The sequence below is a fragment of the Akebia trifoliata genome, chromosome 3, assembly GCF_017979445.1.
Source record: "Akebia trifoliata isolate Shusen 1 chromosome 3, ASM1797944v1, whole genome shotgun sequence".
NCBI classification, from domain to species: Eukaryota; Viridiplantae; Streptophyta; class Magnoliopsida; order Ranunculales; family Lardizabalaceae; genus Akebia; species Akebia trifoliata.
In genome coordinates, this window is record NC_141377.1 from 12,104,270 (window position 1) to 12,110,269 (window position 6,000).

A 6,000-nucleotide genomic window follows, 5' to 3' on the forward strand; every position below is an offset into this window, starting at 1 on the left:
ATCAATTTTCCAAATAAATGGGCCAACGAGCCTTAAAGGCCCAAGTCATTGAAAAGTGACATTTTGATCGAACCAAGGCCCTTAAGACCTCCTAATGATTTAGTGGGCCCACCAAAGGGATTTGACCGACCATACACCTTCCCAACCTTCACCGCTCCACTTTTGAAATAAAAAATATCAAATGTCAATAAAAGTAGCCAATGAGCCTAAAAAGCCCAATTTGCCAACAAGTGGCATTTTGACCGATCCAATAATTTTAAAAAATCTCAAAAACCTGGATAAAATTAAAAAATGAGACTTGGCACACCTATCCCTTCACCACTCCATCCTTCAAATCCAAAAATACCCTAAACCCGTTTAAAGCCCATGAACCCTCAATTCTCCAAAAACCAATTTTCCACCTTACCCCCTAACCTAAAATTAATCCCATATCACCTAAACCCTAAAACCTACCCATCCTACAAAATCCAATCCAAAACAAACCCTACCCAATCCAAAATAACCTACAAACTATCTCTAAAAACTAAACCCAACACTACAAAGCCCACAAGACATTATCCATATCCAATTCATTATCCAACCCACAATCATAATCCATAAACCATCATCCACATCAAACCAATCACCAATTTATCATCAAAAGGTGATACATATCATCACCCCCTCTCACCTCCCTCATCAAACCACCCACCCTATCATCTTTTTTTTTTATATTAACTACCCACATCACATTTTCTCTAAAAAAATCACATCAACCCACACCTTCCCCTAACTTATCCTCATAACTCCCTATAAACCTCCATTATCTCAAATCAAACACCTCCAACCCATACATACCCCTAACCTACCCTCATAATTCCCTAACACCTATTCTCTCAAATCAAACACCTCCAACCCATACCTCCCCCTAACCTACCATTATCATACATCTCCCTAATCTACCATCATCATTCCTTATAAACCCATCTCTACAACCTAAACCTACACCTATCCTCTCAAATCAAACACTCATTCTCTCTCATCAATTAAATTTAAACCCCTAACCTCCACAAATCTTGTCACAAGTCACCATCTTCCTCACCCTCCCAACCACCATCTTACACCCTCCATTCTCTTAAATCAAATACCACCAAATCAATCAATCACTCTCTTAAACACCTATCATCTCATCTCACCAAATACTCCACTCAAATGGTTTGGGTAAGATCCAAATCATTTGGATCAAAACACAAACCATTTACTTCTATTACATAATTACCCATCTCCCAACTCCTAATTTCATACCCCCCACCTTTAAAACATGTGTCATTCTCTACTCTCCCACACTTCATCTCATTATACCCATAAAATACCCCCAAACATCTATAAATACCCCCTTCTCTTTCCAAAATGGGTTACCAAGTCTCACTAAAAAAAATCTCTATTCTCTAATCACCTCTTCCCCATTCTCATCATCAATCTTTTCAAAGAAAAAAAATACTCTCATATTATACTAAGCACTCAAGAAGAACTCAAGAAGACTCAAAGAACAAGAAGAAGAAGAAGAAGAAGAAAGAAGAACCATTTTGAGGCTTCAAGGTGGGTTCAACAAAACACCACCCCCTCTCTGTCTCTACCCTTTCCACTTTCCTTTTCTCTTATCCCCCTCATCTTTTTAATTTGTATTTTAGAAAGCCTCTAAGATGCAATGATCCCCCTCCCCTATCTCCGATAGATCGGACTTTGGTTCGGTTAAAAGTGTAGGGGTTGTAATCCTTTTTGAAAAAAAAGTGAAATCAATTTTAATCTCTAAACTGTTTTGGGACAATTGGTATTCGGATCCCTCTCAACCCATGAGAATGGATCCATGACCTTATCCAATACTTTTCAAATCACACATGGCTCTTAAGACAAATGATTTATAAAGATCATCCACCTCAATAGGATAATCATATAATTAAGCCGAAAATAAATCCCTACTTAGGGTACAAATGCACAACATGTAACATTTTATTTTTCACTTTTTTTTATCAAAATGATCGAGTTCTTTGAGGTTATCGTCACTTGGCGGGGAAAAAATGGTCCCTAACACCTTCCCTTTTCTCCAATCGAGCAGCTTACCCCGATCTCGAGGTTGATCGGTCCCTTATCCATCACGAGTCACTACGTGCCAAAAATGTCACTTTTTCAAAAAATGTACATCGGGTGACCATTCACACCCACTTACAAAATGAATGGTGGCGACTCCAAATCTTAGTAGATGTGGCCATCGTAATCGAAAACCACGTATCTACATGGTCTCTAATTGAAAAATTACTTCCGATTTGGAATGAGTATAAAACAAACTTAAGGTAGAAAAAGAAAGACAAAGCCCTTGAAGATCTCATCGTTCACATCAACACAGAAAAAACCAGTAGGCAAAGATAGAACAACAAAAAATTGAAGGAACATGTTATAAAAGCTAACTTTGTCGAAGGGGGTTCTTAGTTTAGAAAATTCAAAATAAAAAAGACATTCAAAAATGATAAAACTAAGGAAAAAAATGTTGGAGGATTTAAGAAACTTAAAAAAAAATTGCTATGTATGTGGAAAGCCTAGACACTTCGCTGCAAAGTATATGTCCAAGAAGACCAAAGAAAGACCAAGGCAGAATGTAGTGAACCTGACAGAGACGGACGAAGACATTATAGTGACAGATATTTCAAAGGTCAGCCTTGTGGAAAACACAAAGGAGTAGACTATTGACATTGGTGCTACAAGGCACGTTTATGGAAACAGAGAGATGTTTACTTTTTAAAATCTAGTTGGGGATGAGATAGTCTACTTAGGAGACTCGAGGACATCTCAAGTTACTAGAAAAGGAAAAATACTAATCAAACTGACTTCTAGAAAGACATTGATGCTTATTGATGTTCTTCACGTCCCTAATATTAAAAGAAACTTAATTTCTGGTTCTCTTTTGAACAAAGCAGGAGTGAAACTTATTTTTGAAACTGATAAACTTGTATTGACTAAAAATGGGATATTATAAAAAAAAGGGTATTGTAATCAAGGACCTTTTGTACTGAATGTTATGAATGAAAGTACTTTTTTCATGTATTTTGTTGAGTCTACTTGTCCTTGGCATGCTAGACTAGATCACACAAGTATAGGAAAGTTAAATAAATTAAATAATTTAGAGATTTTACCAAATCTAGAAATTAAAGAGTTAGAAAATGTAAAGTTTGTGTAGAATCAAAGTTTGCCCACAAACCACAACTTAATGTATCTAGAACTATGTTATAACTTTTTAGTCTTATGCACAGTAATCTAGAAAACTTTAAGAACCTTAAGTCTAGGAGAGGTAAAAGGTATTATATTATCTTTATAAATGATTATTCTAGATATACGAGATTTTATCTTCTAAGAAATAAAAATGAAGTCGGAGATATGTTTTTGAAGTATTAAAATAAGGTAGAAAATCAATTTGATAAGAAACTAAAAAAATTGAGATCAGACAAAAGAGGAGAATATGTGTTAAATATTTTAAGTCAAATTTGTGAACAAAATGGAATTATCGTTGAAGTTACTCCTCCATATTCTCCCAAGTCAAATGGTATAGCAAAAAGAAGGAATATATTACTTTAAAAGATGTTGAATGCTTTAACATGTGGGGAGAAGCTATTTTGACAGCTTGTCATATTACTACTAAGATTCCTCATAGGAAATTAGGAAAAACTCCTTATGAGTTATGGAAGGGTTATGCACCTAACCTAAGTTACCTCAAAGTGTGGGGTGTTTGTGTAAGGTAGGACTCCTAGAAACTAAAAAGAGAAAGATAGGTCCTAAAACTGTTGATTGTGCATTCTTACAATATTCAAAAAATAGTTCTTTAGATAGATTTTTAACTTTGAGGTCAAATGAAAATGATTATGAAGTTATATATAAGCTAGTTATTCATCAAATGAATGTCAAAATAGCATTCTAAAATGATGATTTAGAAGAAGAAATTTATATGGACCAACCAGAAGGGTGTGGGGTATATGGTTAGGAAAATAAAGTTTGTAGACTTGTAAAGTCTTTACATGCACTAAAATAAACACTTAAGCAATGGCATCGGAAATTTGATTATGTGCTTAAATCTAGTGGGTATACCTTTAATGATTGTGATAGATGTGTTTATAGCAAATTTAGAGGTAAGACTAATGTGATCATTTATTTATATGTAGATGATATATTGATCATGGGAACTAGTCTTAAAGTAGTTGAAGATACCAAATCCTTTTTAAAATCTAAGTTTGATATCAAAAACTTAGAAGAAGTTGATATTATGCTAGAAATTAAAAGCACAAAAAAAGATGAAGGGTATGTTTTATTTAAAAGCTTATGTAGAAAAAGTACTTAAGAAGTTTGGACATTTTGATAGTGTACCTATTTTAACTCTTTTTGATCCTAACATGAAATTAAAGAAAAATAGAAGTGATAGTGCGTCACAAAAGGAGTATGCAAAGATCATAGGAAATTTATTGTATCTGATGAACTGTACTTTCCTAGACATAGTTTTTGCTATGGAAATGTTAAGTAGATACACTAGTAATCCTAATAGAGATCATTAGACAGATTTAGTGAGGGTTCTTAAATTTTTTAGGAAAATCATCAATTTGTACTTACAATTTAATGGAAGTCCAAGTGTACTTGAAAGGTACAATGATGCTAATTGGATCTTAGAATCCGATGAAGCTAAGTCCATTAGTGGTTATTTCTTTACACTAGGTGGAGGAGTTGTCTCTTGAAAATCTTTCAAGCAGACATGCATGGCCAAATCAACAATGGAATCAAAGTTCATTACTTTGAAATTGGCAGGAACTAAAGTAGAATGGTTGAGAAATCTTTTACTAGATATTCCTTTATGGGAAAAACCAATGCCTTCAATATCCATTCATTGTGATAACTAGGCAGCTATAGTCAAGGCTAAAAATCATATATATATATATATAATATATATATATATATATATATACACATATATATAATGGTAAGAGTAGACACATTTTTCTTGTATACACCCAAATTTGAGCGAGCCCTCGACGCAAAATACCCCTAAAATCGAAAAAATCTAATGCATTTTCCATTAATAAATGTCCAAAGATACTCACGTGGCCCATGGACCCGAACACCTCACCACCCTCCTACATCCTTAAAATTCAATATAAACCCAAACCCATCTTTATTCTACACTTCCCAACCCAACCTAAATCCATCACCTAAGCCCATTGGACCTCTACCCTACTCCAAATCAACTCAACCCAATACTATTCCACCTAAGCCCAATTATTATTCTTAAACCCAAGTCCATTATCATTACTATTCAACCCCCTAACAAATTATCTACCCAAGCCCAACCTACAACCTAAAACCCTATCATTCTTTAATCCAACCCACTACCAAAACCCAAAGCCCAACTCTTTACCCAAGCCCAATTCACTAACTAAACCCAATCTAACCCATCATCCACATCAAACTAATCACCAATTCAACACCAAAAGATGATACATGTCATCACCCCCTTTCACCTCCCTCATCTAATCAACCAACCACATCACTTCCCTCCAAAAATCACCTCAACCCATAACCCTACCCTAACCTAACATATTCCCCATTCTCTAACATCACAACCCATACCCTACATACTCTAACCTATTCCTCATTCTCTAACACCATCAACCACCCACATCACAACCTATATCTCCCACACCTCAACCCATCACTTTCTCTTAAAACACTCCCACAAAATCACCTCAATCCATACCTCCCACCATCATCACTAAACTAACCCATACCTTTCTTTCTTATCAACCAACCATCATCACCAATCAATTCTTCTCATCACCACATCAACTCCTCCCTTTTAACACATGTCATCTTCTCACTACCCCTCCCAAAAATCCAAATACCTAACCCCTTACACAACCCATTTTCCTAAATCTAAACACCTCACCCCCTCAACCAACTTAACACTCATTCTCTAAACAACTCTCTTAC